We start from the raw sequence: 19,310 nt of genomic DNA, 5'->3' as shown, positions 1-19,310 counted from the left end.
AATCAGGCTTGCTTTTTCTGTTGATGATATGCACTGTTTAGCTCATTTATAGGGGTCTTTTGTCAGCCTCTGACTTGGTTGTTCCCATTGGAGGGTCTCAGTTTTTTTGGGGGGGGTGTACATCTGAATAGTCCTACTTATAAAACACCCGGTGTTCCTTTAACTCATTCAAGCCTATACCACCTTTCTGCATATTTCCATTTCATACCCATAGCTCCTTATAGCCTGGCATCCAGACCTTTTTTGGGTCTGGCTTCTTTAGCTATACAACTTACCAGCTAATAATAGGCATCTATAACTGCAAGGACTTTTCAACAAAATGACACTAAGATTGTTAATCTAGGATGTGCTACAATAGTGAAATCAATCACTATTTGTCACGTATCATTCATATTTTCATATCTGTGTTCATATTTTCAAAACTGTGGTCCTGAATGTTATTCAGAGGTATGATGTGATATGCCATTGTGAGAGAGAAGAAAATTCATTGCTAATGTCTATTTATATCAGACTGTACCTGAGATATTACTAGTTGTTTGTTAGTGATTCTAAAAAAAAAAAAAAAACAATATTTTCATATGTACATAATGCCTCAAAAACCAAGTGACTTACAAACTGTTGCATGACATCAGGTAAAACCTTAGATTTTGAAGAAAACAATCAGTGATATTTGCACTATAAATTACACATCTTGAGTGATATTCAGAGTTATTTGTATTGCTAATTATACAGTTAAGCATATGTTTTCATATTTCTATAAATATCTCAATACACATGAACTCATAGGGGGATTTCTTGCTATGTGAAAGCTTATGTCTGGTTAATAAAAATGTTCTAATAATATATGTCTAGGTTATATAGTTTCCAAGATATGAGAAATTGTTTGTGAAAGGTTAGTAAAAATGTAATTTGGGGTTTATATGTATATAATATCTTATAGCATTTAAGGAAAGAGTATGAATGAACTATTATTGCTGTAAAGCATACTTCTTACTGATAATATTGCTATTTGTACAGTTTTAATAGCTTTTGCTGTTCATAAAATATTTACATTTATCGGTTTATCCTTCTTATGCTTTTTAAGTCTATTTTTCAGGAAATGCTCAGAAATGATGTGTGTAGAATGCTAAAAGTGTAACATTATACACCATGAAGTGTTAAAGAGTTAAAAGTATTTTTTGCGAAGTTGTTCATGTATTTAGAATGCTAAATCTTGAAAGTTGCAAGAATGATAGGTTTTGCATTAGCATGCTTTTTCTGAAGAAGGTAAAGTTTGAAATGCAAATATCTGTCTTTACTTAGTAACTGCAGTTGTCTCTCTTTCTCTCTCTCTCTCTCTCTCTCTCACTCACTCACTCACTCTGTCACACACACACACACACACACACACACACACACACACACACACACACACACACACACACACACACACACACACCAACCAACACTACAACCTTCCAGGAATTACCTACTGCACATTTTTTAATTTTCTGAATGCACAGACTCATGCGCTGATGCTGACACTGACACACAACTAACTAGGAAGTCTAGAATTCACTTTTAAAGAAGCAGGACGCTCGAACTACTTGGCAGGCCAGATTAAATTATTAGTTTTAAAATGTATATAGGCTAATTTCATCTTGTTCCAGGGCCATCTGTGGGATAGAAGTTTGTCACCCTGCTTTAGAGTGTAGCTTACCCAGTCTCATAAAATAAGGTAATCATAGCCAAGCCACAACTCAGATATCTGTAATGCTGAACTGATGAACTTTTTATTCACAAAAAAACAAGGAACCAGAAATTTTAACAAAGATATAATAATGAAATAACATTAATACATGATTCAGTGTATTCAAATAGTTAAGTGCCAACTTTAAAAAAAGAGCACTGTCTGTCACTATATGTGGTATTTGCTTACTAAAGGCTCCCACAATGTATCACAATATATACAACTTACAAAGTTGCAAACTAAGTGTGAATTTCCATTTTCACCTTTCTAAGATACCATGCAAGAGCTTTACACATTCAGAAGTACTGCTGAGAAAAAAAAATAATAAAAAATGCAGTTACTAACATGCTGAACTCCATGAATGCAATATTGGCATTCATTAACTCAGTTGCAATATTTCCCATGGCATTTTTATATGAATGCCCATGCTGCACTCACATCAGTAACTACCATTTGCACCATCTAACAGCTTGCACCTGGGCCAGCTGCTCCCTTTGCCCTACCCTAGTTAGGGCTCTGCTGTCCCTCCCCAATCAGTTGAACTATTTTTTCTGTGTAGCAGAATACCACAATCTTCATTCAACATCAAGCACCACTTTTGTTTATTAGTGTTTGATGAGCAAAAATAAAAAAATAAAAATAAAAAGTTATTTCCTGTTTTACCTTTCATATATTGTATACAGCTGGTTAGATGAAAGTAATTTAAGGTTGTAATTCTCAAATCCACTTTTCTTGCTGACTGAAGAGTAGAGGGCAGCAGCCTATTTCATTCAGTCAGTAAACTAATGTTAAAGATGACACTGTTGCTTGAGCTGTGTCATCACAGCCTTAATTGAGTCCAGAATAGATGTAAATATTGGATTCCATCTAGGCAGCATTTACAAGCAACAGAATCAGTTTAGAGATGGTACTTTTAGTGCTGTAGGGATTTGTCAAAACTCACCAGTTACACTGCAATATTTTCCCAACTGTCCCTCTCTCTCCTCCTTTTAATATTACATTCAGCAACACCTCTCTAGTAAACAGAACTAGACAAAGTACAACTTAGTTTTAACATTGACTAAAGACTATTTTAGCATTATAGATTACCAGTTTGCCATGAGATTAGTACAAATACATTTTCAATATTTTCTGCCCACATCAATCTGCATGTTCTTTTCTAGTCATTAAGTGATGTACAGTGCTGACTGTTTATGAGAGGCAGTCCAGGTTGTCTTTTACCCTGCCATTCTGTCACGCACAAATATCCTATGAGCTCTCTCCAGCTAAACCTCTTACTGGCAGACCAGTGCACTCATGCAGTCCTGTATATACATTAGGCAGTTGCACCTTTCTTCTACATTGGAGATACCAAAGTGGAGGGTTACCTGCCTCAGTCTGTCTTCTGGCACTACACCTTTTCCAGCTTCTGTTCATGTTGGGATTCCATTGATGCCACATTTAGCTTAGTGCTTGTGGCATCTTCTGTAAGTAATGACTATGCCAGAGTGATGTACTAATGTGATTTCTATTTTGCCAAGCTTTTTATTAGTGGAAAACATGTCATTATTTTACTTTCCCTGGAGTTCATCTTCAGCCACGTTTCTGTCACAGCTGGGCTGGTTCCCTGAAGTATGTGTATGTTTGCCACACAGTCTGTTGCCAAGACAAGGTTTTTGTCAATGTTTTCCTTTAGCATAATATATTTTTTGCTTTTTTTTTCTTCTTCACAGACTACATGCAATCATTTTTATGTGCCAGAAACTATAAATCTGCAAAACAGAAACTGTCTTAAAAGAGCTGGTCAGCTTTACAATTTTGCAATCTTTCAGAAGTGAAATTAAAATAACACTGATTAACTGTAAGGTGTTGTATTAGACGTCTTTCCGAAAAGGACATTGTTGGGTGCTTTGTAAGCTTAATCTTCTTTTTGGTAACATCCATAAAGGACTTTGAAGCTAAGGAAACAGAAAGCCTTGAGGCAAAAGAAGAATAACTAGGCTTAGCAGACTCTTAGGAACAGAGATCTGTGCAGTCAGAGACTTTTTCTACAAATAAAGCTCTAACTCACCTTTCATCTTGAGGAAAATGGAGGAGGACATTTCAGCACAAATGGAGTACTGGGAAAAAGGATGTGGCCTGTCCTCAAGTATATAACAGACTGAATGTGTCTGTCTTGTGGAGAATATTTTTGCCTCTGGTGCACTTGTGAAAACTGCTCTTTTTAATGTAAGGGTAGAATGGTAGCCACACAAAACAAATACAATAAGAAATTGTCACATTTAGTAACATCTAATAAAGGACTGGAATCAACATCACAAATTAAATAACACCACCACCCTCCCCCGAAGCAAGTATGCCAAGTCATACTTTAACAACAACAAAAAAGCAATGTCTTTAAAAGAATTTAAAAACAACGGGCAAGGAAAATCACTTTAACCTTAGGCTGAAAATAGCTTCAATAAGAAATATCAGCAATCGTAGGCCAGAACAGCAAAAATGTTGAAGAAGATCTAGGCCTAAAGAAAAAACAATTTCTGACAGGAAAATTTCAAAACTAGCTGTGAAAATATGTAATAAAATAATAAACTGCAACAGTGGGGAGGCTGACAGGAGTCTAAAGTAACTTGCAACCTTTTTTTAGAAATTGCAGATTTGAAAACTCAACCTAATATCATCTGAGACATGTATCCAAGTTCTTTGAATGGCAGTGAAGATCTGCAAGAAGAGAATAGCACAGTGCATTAGAGAACAGGGAAATGTTCTTAGCTGCCTGTGAATGCTTGGCTTGATAAGTGGTCCTAATGTCTACTGCTCCTTAGGCCATTAAGTTACCAAGGATGGACCTAGTCATCAGATGTAGAGTTCTCTTAAATGTAGAATTGCTGGAATGATGATATTCCCATGTGCTTGTCCTGACTTTTGTGACATCATTAGTTATGCCATAATACAGAATAATCTGTGGTGGTGCAGCGGTAGCGTTGTTGCCTCACAGCAAGAGGTTCTCCCGTTCAATTCTCAGCTGGAGTGCGGGGTGTGCCTTCTGTGTGGAGTCTGCATGTCCTCCCCACGGTTGGGTGGGCGTTCGAAAGACATGCGTAAATAGGCGTGCCTTATTTGAAGGTTGAATGTCGAGCTGGCACCTCGGTGTTCATCAAAATCTACTGCCAATCATTAGCGGACCAGAATTCCACTGTGGCGACCCCTAACCGGGAAAAGCCGAAAGACAACAACTACAGAAATTACAGTTTAGTTAGTTTGCTGTAAAAGTGTATTCCCTTGTATTGAGTACAATTTAAGCACTTCAATGCATGCAATGAAAGATGTGGATGGAATGAAATGTGGTTTTGTCAAAGTAAATGACACAGAGCCTTTTTCTCACTTCCATAGGCAAGAAGTAAACTAAGTGGAGAAAAAAATGACAAAAATAAAAGTCATGCTAAGATATTTTAAGTATAATTAAACTTAGTGAGGCAAGAGATCAAGGGACACAACTACGGTGAACATGTACATCAGAAAAACCCTTCCACATTTCTTGGACTGATGAAATCCATAATTTCAGCCTCTTCCTGGTTAACCAAGTCACAGACAATAATTAGTCTACAGTATGAGAGCAGCTGGTGAGACAATCTACTGTGGTGCAAAGGCCAAGACACCAACACAGATAATGGTGTTTCCTCTGAACATCAGAACATTCTGTGTGCAGATTTCTCTGAGGTAATCAAGGCATGTAATGAAAATTCAACAGCCCAGGACAGAAGCTTAGAGAAACCCAATGACTAGCAGTGATTGGTTCTGAAGACTGAATGGAAATTGTTAATAATGTATAATGCCTGGCATTCTATTTTATCTGCAACATTAAAGGAAGCGCCTGTATAAGGTGGTACATAGTCAAATACATTAAAATTCTACACATTTAATTGCTACAGTCAGAAAAGAGTGCAGAGCAACACTGATTAAGTCATAGAAACAGAAGACAGCAGTTAAACTGTGCTGTTAGATTAAATATCCACACATCTGTGACTGAAAAGATTTTATACCTTATAAAGTTTGAAGATTGATAATCATCCCTGTTTTTAGAAGTCTTAAAAATCAGTGAGGTCATTGGGATATTTGGAATGTTAATGGTATGAGGCACAATTCATATTAGGGAACTGAAGGGATACCAATTATGGGAACTGTAGCAATGCATTTGTAAACATTTTATTGAATGTCATAGTGGTAGCATTTGATTGTTCTGTTCCAAGGTTATATTTTCATTGAATAGCTGTACTAAATGGACAAAAATAAGCTTTGCTTAGAAAATCTGAAGTGGTATATGTATATATATATATTAAAATATAATACTGCTGTACCTAAGAGCATAGTAGTAAAATTATTATATATAATAGGCATTTTGAAAATTTTTAACCCTTTGAAAGCTGTAAGCTAAAGTGGTCACTGCAGTTATGTATTATAAAACAATCCCATAAAACTGAAAAACAATATTGATTTCCTGCTTATTTCACTGATGAGATATTTATTTTTTTCTGGGCAGGCATGTCTCAGTATAGCGCAGACAGTATGTAGGTTGGCATTCTGAAGAGTGATTGTTTTCTGTGATACTAACTGCTATTGATGCTGTGATTCTGCTGGGCTAAGGATGGATAACTGCAGCCAACTTAAAGAAAGCTTGTGTGGAACGGCTGTGCCAATCATGATCATCTATGGTCACAAATTAATGGCAGACAGCTGCATCAACAAGTTAGTGATGCCCTTCCTGGTCAGAAAACTGTGAGCACTGACCAGCAGACCTTTCAACTGTCCAGACAATGTCCCGATTTTGACTCATATTTTTAGTTTGTTTGTCATAAAATGTCTGGTTTTCTGGCTGATTATTGATGAAGGAAATCAGTAATTAATAGCAGGCTTTTGAGTTTCAGACTTCATATCCTTCAGAAAATACATGCTGATCCATAACCTGTTATTCTAGTTACTTTCGAAGTCTATATGAGCAATATTTAAAATCTGTCCCTATTTTTCAGCCATTTCCCTGTTCTTTTGGCTTTCTTCTGATTTCCTGCACTTAGATGTTAAAAGGCATGGAGCAGGTACTGCAAAAACATAGCTGTTCTACTTCTGCAAGTTGTACGGTGTGAAGATTAATGTTTAATATGGTAGGCTCTTGCCCAAGACAAAGTATACAACAAAAGTAAAACAACACAGATGAGTTAAGTAAATCAGTCAAAACACAGTCACCAAGCAAAACATACAATATTCCGTGAAGTCTATTGTGGTTTGGTCAATGTTTGTAATCATGTCAAATTTCTGGAAGCTGAGAGATTAAGAACTTAGTCACATCTGTACTGCTTTTGAGAAGAATGTCAGACTTTTGTCTTAAATGTGCCAAAAAATACACAAAATGGTTGCATCCACATAAAGAATGAATGAAAAATATATATGACTGCTCTAATATAAACTGAGCAACATTAGATGGAACCATGATTTATATTTGTACATTTGCAGTAATGCTTGTTGCAGAAAAAAAAAAATCCATGAGAGACTAAAGTGTATTTTATATTTTAATAAAAATGTGATTGCCATGGATTCTCTCTTACATACATTCTGATTATAAGATAGCAAAACTATGCACCATTAAATTACAAATTTCAGTTAAGTCCTCATGACTGAGTCTGTAACCTTGAGAAATACATATAACTTCCTTCTGCTTTAGCTCTATAATTGCAGACACTGGACAGCACTTAAAATGAGATGCTTTCTTTCTCATCTTCGCAATCCATGTTAATGAATTGCTAAACAGATAGTAAAAAGGGCAACAAGAGATATGAAACATACTGACAATTTATAGCAAAGAATTGTTGATTGGTGATTTAAAATACAGAGACCAGTTTAACCTTGTAAACTACTGAAAGACTTTCCAAACACAATCCATTTGTATGTAAATTTAAACCGATAGCATGCATTTGCTGAGCATTTTAATGCTGTAATCCACTAAACCTTCGCTAAGCAGACTATGAGTCAGATATGTACCACTGTAGCATTGCTCTTTCTACTTAATGTTCCACTCAGAACCTGAAGTTGCCAGATAAATACAAGGAAATCTGACAATGCAGCATTTATTTATTCAGTCAATATCATATCCTTTATCCCTAATTCCCAGTGGACATTTTACGGGAAAAAAGGGAAGTTAATTGTTATTTGTTTCATATGTGCTTCATCACCTGAACACATCTGGGAAGCTGGAGTCTTTTAGCTACCATATTTTTATATTAATACTGTGCAGCTATCAGTACTGTTTACTTAAAATCATTGCCATTAAAAACTCCTGAGATGACCTCAGTGCTTGTAATGCCATTGTCTGAATGTGAAACAGCAGTCTCTTTCAAATATATAAGATACTGACCAATAAAAGGCAGAGTTCATCCTCAAATCCCAGTACGATGGCAATTATATTTGTAACTGCATTTTTGAAATGTCTGCATAAGGCATGTGTGATACAAGATGAAAATGATAGGCTTCAAAGTACCTGTAATTTTAAATGACTATGTGGGGCAGGGCAGAAAAGACATCGAAGGGGCATTATTAAAATAAGAAAAGCTGTAAAATGTATTTATTTATTTATATCAGTCTGTCTTTCTATATGCATGTGTCTACCACATTTGAAAACTGGGTGGTGGTCTGGTCCTCAGACTATTTTCAGCCATGGCTCAACCCCAAACTAGATTTCCTATGAGTGATTTCCCAAGAGTCATGTATGCTGCGCAAAAAAAAAAAAAAAAAACAACTGACAGTGCTTATAAACTTTTTAGACTGACATACGAAACATGATGTAGAATAGCCCCCTTCTCACACTACTGATGTCTCTAGAGACACAAAGAAACAAAACAAACATAAAAGTAGATCAAGCAGCAGCAGTACAGGAAAGAAGTAGTCAGGCTTTAATTCTGTTAAATTAAATGCACCAAATACATTTCTTAATTCTCATCTACCTGAGCCTATCTTAAGATCCATGACTCTTTTCTTCTAACTTTCCTTTCAGTTGTTATTTAGGCATGGTGCTATATTTTTAACTTCTTTCCTCTCCAGCCCCAATAAAGATTCCAATGGCAACTCTTGGCTTCTGCTCCCTCTCTTTCCTGGATCCCCCAGTTCTTCCTTACCAGATACCTCCATTCATAACCCTTTGCTGAATGTAACTCTGCCTCTTTGGGGAGTTGAACTATGGATTAGGTCGGTTATTCCTGGAAAGAGAGAGACAGAGAGAAAGGGATCCCATAGGGGAGTCTTGGGCCCACAGCTAAGAGACATCTTATAGACAGCAGACAGTTAGAATCTCTTGTGGGAGTAGCAGCTAGTACAGTGACATCATGACATTGTCACTGTCATCTGTAATTTAACTAGTCTCCAGAAGAGGGCAAGCAAACACCAGTTTTCCCCAAACTCTACCCTCCGGGGTAGGAAAGTAGACTATTGGCCCCTTCATCCCGTATCCTGGACCATGGCCAAACTCAGGCTGTTGACAGCTCAAGTGGGTGCCCTGACAATGTATCAGTGGGTAGCCATCGTTATGTGAGTTTAGTATTAAATTTATAGTAATTTTCTTCCTAGGTTTATTGATTTTTTTTCATAAAGCTAAACCTGTTTAAAGGTACTGTTGTTATTAAGCAACTGAATTAAACCTACACAGTAATTCCTTTTCACTGAATGTGTAGGGTCTAGTATCCAAAGACATTCTATTCTAAAAAATAAGGATGTGTTTTTTTTTGTTCTGTCCTATGAATTTATTTAAAAGCCGGAGCTGTCACTTTTAATGTTGATAGGTTGAGTGATATGCTTTATATCTATTTAGACAAAAAAGAGTAGAATTTGGGACTTCATTTCTTTTTATTACATGCACAATATGAGATCAGCCTTGGTGACTACACAATATGGCATCAGAAAGTAGCAGTAAAAGTCATTCCCCGGGATTCATGAACCTTGCGCCAGGCGCACGCATAGCGTAGGCGTTACAATGCCAAATATGTCCGCCGAGCGATTCAGGTACAATCCAATTCCACGTGCACTACCGGCATGCACCGGATCTGCACCGCCCCCGGCATAGGTATGCTAAACATCCCATGTGCGGTGTTGCACCATGCAAATGAAGGCATATAGCGATCCACGAAGTGGCGCAGGCGTAGCATAAGGCCACGGCAATGTAAACCAAAAAAAAAACAGTTTACATTTTCCCAAACACAACATAGGAGTAACGGAAGGCTGTCAGCCTCAGGTATCACACTGTTACCATATGCCAATGGCGAAATACACAGAGAATGTCAAAAGAAAACATGCACAACATGTAAATAATAACATAAATGGTATGTCCACAAAAACTCGCAGCAGAACCCCAGGACATGTTTGCGGAAGGTGCAAAACAACGAAATAATATGACAATGTCATAAAACAGCAGCGTAATACACATCAGCTTCACAGCCATAATACACCATGGTATGCATGGAAAGCCACAACCACGGTGCAAGGGTTGCCAGGGACTCGCGGCAGTGTTCGGCGTGGTAACTATGAATTAGTAGTCAATGCCATGCAAATGAGGCAGATAATACTGAATCACAAAACCCTCGCTGGCGTAAGGCAGTACCAAACGGCGCACCGGTAATACACCAAGGAGTGGCCCAGAGGGAATACATGTCACCTGCAGAGGGGTGTGCCACTGTAGGAGGAAGCACATTGGAGCTTAGCAAACCTGGGCTGTACATTGCACATCACAGCTGCAGGACCAGCGTGTGGGGAAATAGCTGAGCTGAGAGCACACAATGCGCGCAGAGGTGCATGTGCACGAGGATGACTATGTTCCCTTAACCCAGTCATGTGACGCTCGCCCCGCAAATAACATCGGAAACAGGAAGGTGATGTTGAGAATATGAGGAAATGCGGAAGAAGTGTAATTGGAGTAATAATGAACAATCAACACTAATCAACCCACGAAGGCTAATCGGCGGCAGCTGACAACTCTGCATGCAGAAACCCGCAAAATGGGATAGGGGAGGCATATGAATGCAAAGAAAGTAGGGGAGGTAGCAGATTGCAAAGAGTGAAGACCTGACACAGGAGAGCCAAGCAGACAGGCAGCACAACGGCGGCGGCACACAAAACGCACGATATGCCATGTCCCAGAAACTAAACATGACAGGGCTCAGCAGGATGCATGCCAGGAAGTAGTAGGTGCAACGTGCAGAAATAGTAAGTGAAGGTCGAAAGGTAATCCATTGCAGGCAAGAGTAATGCAACACCAAAGGCAACAGCGTTGCAGTGCCAACGGTAAAACACGGAAGATAATCCCCAGATACGGCCGTACAGACACACCCTATGACATCACCGGGTGTACAGCACAATAGTATAAAGTGTGAATGCACACAACACACAGCCGCGTATTCCCAAATGCCGCACCATAGGTGTAAACACACGGGGAACTTTTAAAATGTACATGTTGGGTGCTGCCATGGCCGTGATCCATCAGCATGTGCTAGAGACAGATGGTGTTGTGGAGGAGGGTGCCGACAACTACCGTAGGTCTCAGCGGAGAAGGAGAGTGTTCAGACCAAGGGTAACCTACCAGGGGCTACAAGACCTGGAGATAGTAGAGCGTTACAGGGTGGATAGGGACACGTTACAGCAAATAGTGGAGCTGTGCCGGCCACGCCTGAGAACAAGAAACAACAGAGGGGAGCCCATCCCAGTGGACACAAAGGTATGTGTAAGCTTGCGAATACTGGCCACAGGTACCTTTCAAAGGCCAACTGGGGATATAATGGGTATCTCACAGGCATCAGCATCCAGGGTACTACACCAGTTTCTGGATGCCATGTTACCACATGCCAATGAGCATATATACTTCCCCAGATCTCAGGAGGAGTTGGCTAGCAATATGCGCCACTTCCACCGTGTGGCACAATACCCGGAGGTACTGGGTGCGATAGACTGTGCGCACATACAAATCAAGTCACCACCTGGGGAGCAGGGTAGACACTACATAAACCACAAGGGATTCCCCTCCATCAATTGCCAGGTCGTGTGCAATGCGCAGGGCATTATCATGGATGTGTGTGCTGGCAGCCCTGGAAGCTACCACGACTCCCATATCTGGCATGCCTCACAGCTGTACCAGGTATTCACCAGGGGGGACATCCCACAAGGCCACCTTGTGGGGGATGCTGGCTATGCACTGGAGCCGTGGATGATGACTCCCATCAGAAATGCACACAGACACACACATGCAAGAACGCCATAATGAGGCACACGCACAAACCAGAGTAATCATAGAGCATGTGTTTGGGATGCTGAAATCACGGTTCCGGTGCCTGGATACATCCGGTGGAGCCCTGCAGTACTCCCCAGGCACATGTGCCCACATATTCATTGTATGTGCCATGCTACATAATATGATCCTGCGGAAGCCACAGAGCCCACCACAACTGCCAAGGCCAGTCCAGGCACAGAGTGTTCAGGACCATGAACACACTGTGCCAGCCCCAGTAGGCAGACGGAGGCATACCCAATATGCCTATGCCCTGGCAAAGAGGGAACGTATAGCACATACAGCGTAGGCCCCATGGACTGACACCTCCCTACCTGCACACACAGTGAAATGGACGGCCTGAACCCCCAAAGGTAAAAAGGATAAAATTTTCCCCGGGCCCCAAAGGGACCCCCCAGACCCCCAAAGGCCCATTTTTTTTCCCCAAAGGGGCCCCAAGGCCCCCCCAAAAAACCCCCCAGCCGGGGATTTGGACAAAACCCCTCCCCCAACGGGGCCAAAAACCCCAAAAAAGCCCTATCTCCCGGGGGAAAGGGGAAAATAATTTTTGGGCCCCCCCCCAAAATTGTTTTCCCAAATAAGAAATTAAAAAACCCCCTTGGGGCTACAAACCCCAAAAATTTTAAGATAAAAACCCCAAAAAAAGCTTAAACCCGAAAACCGATGGGGGGTTTTAAAAAGGCCCCCCAAAAAAAGGGGGTCAATTTTAAAAATTTAATTTTTTTTAAAAAAATCCCCAAAAACGGCAAATAAGGGTTAGGGGAGTTAACCAAACCCCTGACGGCCCAAACCCAAGGGGGGGGAAGCCCCAAAGGGGCCTAAAAATTTAAAATGGGGGGAACCCTTGCGAAAAATTTTTGGGGTTTTAAAAAAGGGCCCCAAAAAAGGGCCGGGGAAAATTTGGGCCGTCAAGGGAAGGTTTCCCGTAAAGGTTATTTCCCAGGCTAAAATTGGTAAAAAAAATGCAACCCAAAAAGTAACGGGAATAAAGGAAAGGGGGAAGAAAAGAATGTCTTTTTCCCGGAAAAAAAAATTTTAAATTAAAAAGACCCCGAAAATAAGAAAAGGGATGTACCAGGAATGTGCCCCCGATGCCGCGCCCCAAAAATGTTGTTTAAAGGAAAAAAAACCCCCCGTGGTCCCAGGGAAAACACCTCCCGAAAGGCCCAAATGTGTTATTGGGACAAAATAAAGGGTGTTTTCAAAAAGTGTTCCAAAGAGGCGGAGGAATAATGCATAAAGACACACCGGGGATAAACACCAAAAAACCAAAAATAACCCCAAACCCAGAAAATTTGCCCCTTAGGGGGGGATACAAAGAAAAATCCGGTTGTAGAAGAACCCACAAGAGCATACAACCTCCGATACCCCATATCAATTAAAGGGACCCCAAAAAAACAAAAAAATAACAGAATACATTGCAAAACCCAAACTCGGGGGGCACTCGGCGGTAACGCTGTTGTTTAAAGGAAAAAAACCCCTTTTCCACCGAATGAAAACACCCAACGGGTTTTCGGGACGGGGACCCCAATGCGAAAAATATCCCCAAACAAAATCCAGGAAACCCACTAAAACCTGTCCCAAAATGCGGGATTACACATAACAAACCCAAAATAAACCACCCACAAGGACAAAACCAACCCCAAAAACCAACCCAACCCCCATTAAGCAATTCGAAGGATGAGCACAGGGAACAACAATTAAGAGGCACAAGGTGGGTAACCCACATTTCGGTACCCCTTAAATTGGATACAAACCATGCCAACCAAACCAGCATGAAAACCAAAAAAAAAAAAAAAAGGAAAACCATAACGGGAAAAAAGAAAAAAAGGTTTTAAACACAGAAAAAGGGGGGTTTAAAAATTTTGAGGGGGAATTGAATTTTTTAAAAACACTTTCCTTTGCAAATGGGAAAGGGGGTTATTGTGCACCTGCGGCATCCCAATACTTACCCCTTACGGGGGCCATCTTCCCAAGTGGAAACCCAACGCCCAGGGGGTTTAAAACAACCAGCCCCCGGATGCGGGATGGATGTCCAAAAAGGAATGCCATACGGGGGAAAGGGAATGTTGAATGAACCACATGTGAGGGTATACCGGATATAAGAATGGGGCCCCGATCCCGGGGGGGATACACAGCAGTGTAAAAAGGGTTAGGGGGAAGAAGAAAACACAGACACGGAAATTATGAAACAGGATTTTTTTGGTTGTAAAAAAAAGATAATAGGCCCTGTAGGTATGGGAAGGTGTAGATCATGCCATGAAATGGAAGTAAAAGAAACCATCCCGGGATCAGCGGGCACGTGGGCAAAAATGGCTCAGGTCCATGGAAACACAGGCTGCACAGGGCATAGGATGCCGGAACACGAGGCTGAAATGATGTCACAAGAGCTGCAGGGAGACTATGAACTGTCCCCAAAACAAAAGGGAGGCAATAACGTCCATTTGTTGTGGGGTGCCAGGCCTTGCCAAGAGGGGTTTTTGTCGCGGGTAAAAAAGCCCCCCCTGATTGGCATTTCACATATCCAGGCATTTAAATGCAACGAATTGTCATGTATGAATAAGATCAAAATGCGGAGGAATGGCCGGTAGAGCAAAGCCCCCCCGGATGGGATCAATTTTACAATGGGTCTGTCATTGCATTGAAAGTCGAGCCTGGTAACATTGGGGCATGACAATGCTTCCATGAAAATTTGTCCTTGGGGAACAAAAAAGGGTTTGCCCCCGGGGAATGTTTAGACGGTAAAATGGCTCCCTATGACCAGTCACAACAGAAGAAGGTTCCCTGAAAGTGATTGCCCGTGGAATACGGAAACCACGGGAGTGGGGGGTTGTTGTACAGAACCTTTAAAATGGTTGATGTGGGGCCATATCCATGGAAGTCGTTAATGGCATGCAAAGGGATTGCATGCCCCAAGCATGTCCTGACCCAGACACCCCGGTGTCCCCCCTGCCCCCAATGGTTGGGTTGGGTTTGGGGGGCAAAAAGGGGCCCGGTTGAGGGGGGGAATTGGCAGGGACAATCTGTGCAGAGTTGTGTTGTAAAAAAAGTAAACATAGGGGCCCCTGGGGGTGTGTAATGTATGCCACAGTAAGGTACTATGAAGCTTCACCACGTTGTTGTCCTGAGATATAGCCTAAATCCAAACACGGGGATGGGCATGGTGTCCCCAAACCAGACGGGAAGGGTTAAAGGGCAAGTAAAAAGTGATGTTTTGGTTGCCCCCCCCCCAAGATGAAAGGGACAAAGGTCCAGCATTTTGGGGATGCGGGGCACCAAAACCCCAAGGGGGGCCAAAGGCAGGAGGATAATGGTGGGAAAGGGGGATGTGGTGATTCAGAAAGGCCAGTCTGGGTGTTGATGACCCCAAGAATGAGGCCCCCAGGGGATGGGGAGGGTTTGGCCATAAGGTACAAAATGTGACAAAGGCTGCAAATTGGGGGCGGGTCAGCAATACCAAACATTTGGGAAAAACAGGGGAATGGAAGGTAAATTTGGGTCCCGGGACTAAGTGTGAGCAGTACCAGTTGTGTGGGCCTACACCAGAGGGAGGGACCCGGTGGGAGAGGTGTATTTTTGGAAAAATTTGCCCAGGCCAACAAAGGTCGAAGCCTGGGGCTATTGTTGTGACATTGTGGGATGTAAAAAAAAAAAACCAGAAACCATCTGTGACCCCCCAAACCCAAGCCATGGGGTTGACCTTTGGAGCATGGTGGCCTCAGGACCCCCCAGGGCCGACAAACCCCCAAACCAGTGAATAAAAACCCCGTGCCCCCCCACTTTCCAAACAGTTGTGGAACATCCCACCAGGGCCCAAAAAGGTCAGTCCGCCTTTCTTGTGTGGAAAGATGGTCCCCCATCATGTCATGTAGGAAAGCCCCTGTGGTAGTGAGTATTTTGAAACCGCCATCCGGGTGCACCATTAAAAACGCTGCAAGCTGTGACTTGTAGTACAATTTTGTGTAGCCAGGGGTTTCCATTCTGGGGGCCAAGCAATGTGCACCCAAAAGGGGTCCCCCGGGCAAAAAGACCTGGAGGACATGCAGGGGGGGCAATGGATTTCATGAAGGCCCCAATGGGGGGGTCCCCCCAAGATGTGTGGACAGGGGGCACGGGTTGGGGGTCAGACGGCAGTTCGTTGTTGAGGCCCAATGTACAGTTAAAACACGGATGTCCTTTGGGTGTAAAATGTCAATCTGGGTTTTACAATTTCAGCGGTAAAACCAGGGTATCTGCCTTAGACCATGTCGTTTTTGGGCCATGGTGTGTAAAATTGTGGTGGGGCCCTATTTGGGGGTGTTCATCCAAGGGGGAAAACCCCGTGACAACGACTGAGGTGCTGTGAGGATGAGGATTTCCCAGTATGCAGCAAATGTGAGGGGTGCAAAATGTGTGGTCCTTGGTGTAAACCATGGAAGTGGTTGTCCCACATCCCCCATCCATTTCCTTTAAGCCCTGGGGAACAGTTTTTCCCCCCCCACAGAGGCAGTAACGTGAAATGTAATTGTGCTACAAGGCAGGGCCACAGGTCCCACATGGGCACCAGGATGCATGGTGATACCAATGTGAAATTTACGTTGAGTGGCCATTGGTGCCAGTAGGTTTTTGTCCCCCGGTTCGCCCCTGCCACTGTACCGGCTGCAAAAAGGGGGAGCCGGTACCCACAATGTGTAATGTGCCTGTGTTCCCACACAGGGGGTAAAAAACATTGTAAAAATTTTCATGTTGCTGTTAAATTTTGGGAATTTACACGCCCAACATATGGGCATGTGAGTGAAACATGTGTGTAACCAGGATGCCCGGGGTCATGGACAGGTTTTGTAAAGGTGTCCCCCAGGTTGGGGAAAACACGGGCTGTTTCCATGGGGGGGCCCCCAGTGGTGCCACAGTGGTCAAAAAAATTGCCCTTGTTCGGCAAATGCCTTTTGAAATTTGGTGAAACAAGGTAGGGTGGGTTTAATTTTCCCATCCAGATGTGACCATCCAGGGCTTTATTTGTGAAGATAAATACAGTGTGCATCCCCCCAGTGGGTTCCCCCGCCCCTTTACTAAGTGCAGAGGGCGGAACATTAATGGTGGCTCACTGTATCAAAGGGTCATCGGAAAGGTTTTTTAAATGGGGTACCCAAATGGTCTGGAATCACTTGTGCCAGGGCTGGGAAACCATGTCAAAAAGTGGTACAGACAAAACATTGTGGAGCCATGTTGAAATGAGGAAACCCCAAAGGGTTGTTGGTACTTTAAATGCAGCAGGGCAAATGGTGCAGCCACCCCCACGTAGCCCTTTTAAGGGGTTTCAGCGGACGTTGTGTAGCCAATGCGAACCACTAGGGGTACATGATCGGAGTGGCATGCCTGAATGCCCCCCCAAGGATATTGATGGAAAACCATGGTATGTCAATGTAAGGGATGGCTGCCATGTACCCTGTCATTTTGAATGGGTGCAAAAAAAGGGCATTGCATGCCCCACCCAAAGGGATGAAAAATACAATAAAAATGGGGTTGGAAAAGCAAAAAAAGGGGGGTTTTACGGGGGAACCCCCCATGTGGGAAAGGGTGCAGTCCATGAACATTGCCCCTGAGATTTACATAAGGTACAGGGCATGCAAAAATCCTAATACCCTTTTTTTCCCCCAGGGTTTTTACGGCCCCAACACTGTGAGCTTACTGTGAAAAATCCCGCGGTACAGTGGGGGGTTCCATGGAAGTCAAGCATTCCCCAGCCACAGTCAAACAGGGTTTGGTTTGCCCCACCTTTTTTCCCCATAAGGTGTTATGCACGGAGTAGGGGAAAGTCCCCCACAATGCGGTAGTGTGAAATCCATACAATGGGGGTGTGGGGGTTTTGGCTGTGGCCGAGGGATATCCATCATCCCCTGTTGTCACCCTGCCCCTTGGGAACCAGCGGCCCAACCCCATTGTGGGGGGGATTGCTTGGGGGCCCCCCACATCGGTGGCACAGGACGGATGTAGACTTTGGGGCCCCATTCGGCCGGGCCCACCCAAGGGGATTTTGGGGGCCCAACGCATTTTTGAAAAATTCACAGCAATAGCACCTGTAGGGGAATGTTTGCTGGATGTGTGATCCGCATCACCATCCCAAACCCCCGGTGTGCCTCCCTTAAAAGGGGCCTTTGTAACCATAGTGCGGGAAATGTAATCCTGTCAATAATGGAACCACCCTCCCAAACCAGCCCCCGGGGGGAAAATTTGTCCCTTTTGTGACTCCCCTCCTCCAGCAGCCCTGTAGCAAGGTCCCTGCCAAAAGTCATCAGGGTGCAGGAAATCCCGCACTACAACTGTGACAAAATTGGGCACTAGCCCCTTTGTGGGTAAGGTGCTGTGTGTTCGTGACACCCCCACAGCATGTTGCCACCCTGCAAGCATTGAAACAAGTCCCATGTGTAAATGTCAATACAAACCCGGGGCAGGTTGAAACCCCTTTCATCGGAAATTCAGGAAACACATCTGTGGGCCATGTATGGGGCATCCACCTTTTCCATAAGGCTTGTCGGAGCCTAGTGCTTTCACAGCATCCAGGTAAACATGAACTTGCACATCACTGTAAAAAAAAGGTGCAGGGAGGACCTGTCCCACGGGTTTCCTTGGGTGGTGTACGGGATGAGTTGACACCGAATGATATGACCCCCCCTCCCCAATGTTTACAGCAAACGCAGCGTGCAGGTGTCACACGAATTCTGTGAGATTTTACATGCAACAATGATGTCCAGGGTTCCAGTAATGTGTAAAGGGACCTGTCCCATATTTGTTTCGTAATGCCAGTCCCTCCACCCTTCAGGCCAGGGGGATGGCGAACATCCGGCCCATGACAACTATGACCGTAAGCCATTTTCCACAGAAAAGGCCACCGGTGTGGGGCAGGTATGGGGGGCCCGGGTGGGAAAACCGCCCTAAAGGTTGCCACACTCACGGCCAATCAGATGCAAACAGATCGGCAATCGAAGAACAAGGTGGCGGGTGGTGGGCCAAACCCCCCCCATAAAGGAAAGGGCCCTCCAGTCTGGGGAACCCAGGAACCTGCAGCCTAGCGCCAGGGAGGGGGGTTTTCCCCCAACCGGCCGGGAATGCCGGGAAATCAGCTTCAAGGAGAACCCCGGGGGGGTGTCCAGAACCAGAAGTAAACACTGTTTGGCAACAACCACTACACAGTATCCCGGGGTTTTTGCAGACGGGCATAAAACATGTTTCACCAGGACAGGGGACAGGGCACGGGCCATCAAAAGGTCTGGGTCCCCCAACAGGCCCTCTGGGGGCACACCCGGGGTGGAG

The sequence above is a fragment of the Protopterus annectens genome, chromosome 17.part0, assembly GCF_019279795.1.
Source record: "Protopterus annectens isolate FY-2018-M chromosome 17.part0, PAN1.0, whole genome shotgun sequence".
Classification (NCBI taxonomy): Eukaryota; Metazoa; Chordata; order Ceratodontiformes; family Protopteridae; genus Protopterus; species Protopterus annectens.
This window is presented reverse-complemented; position numbering follows the sequence as displayed.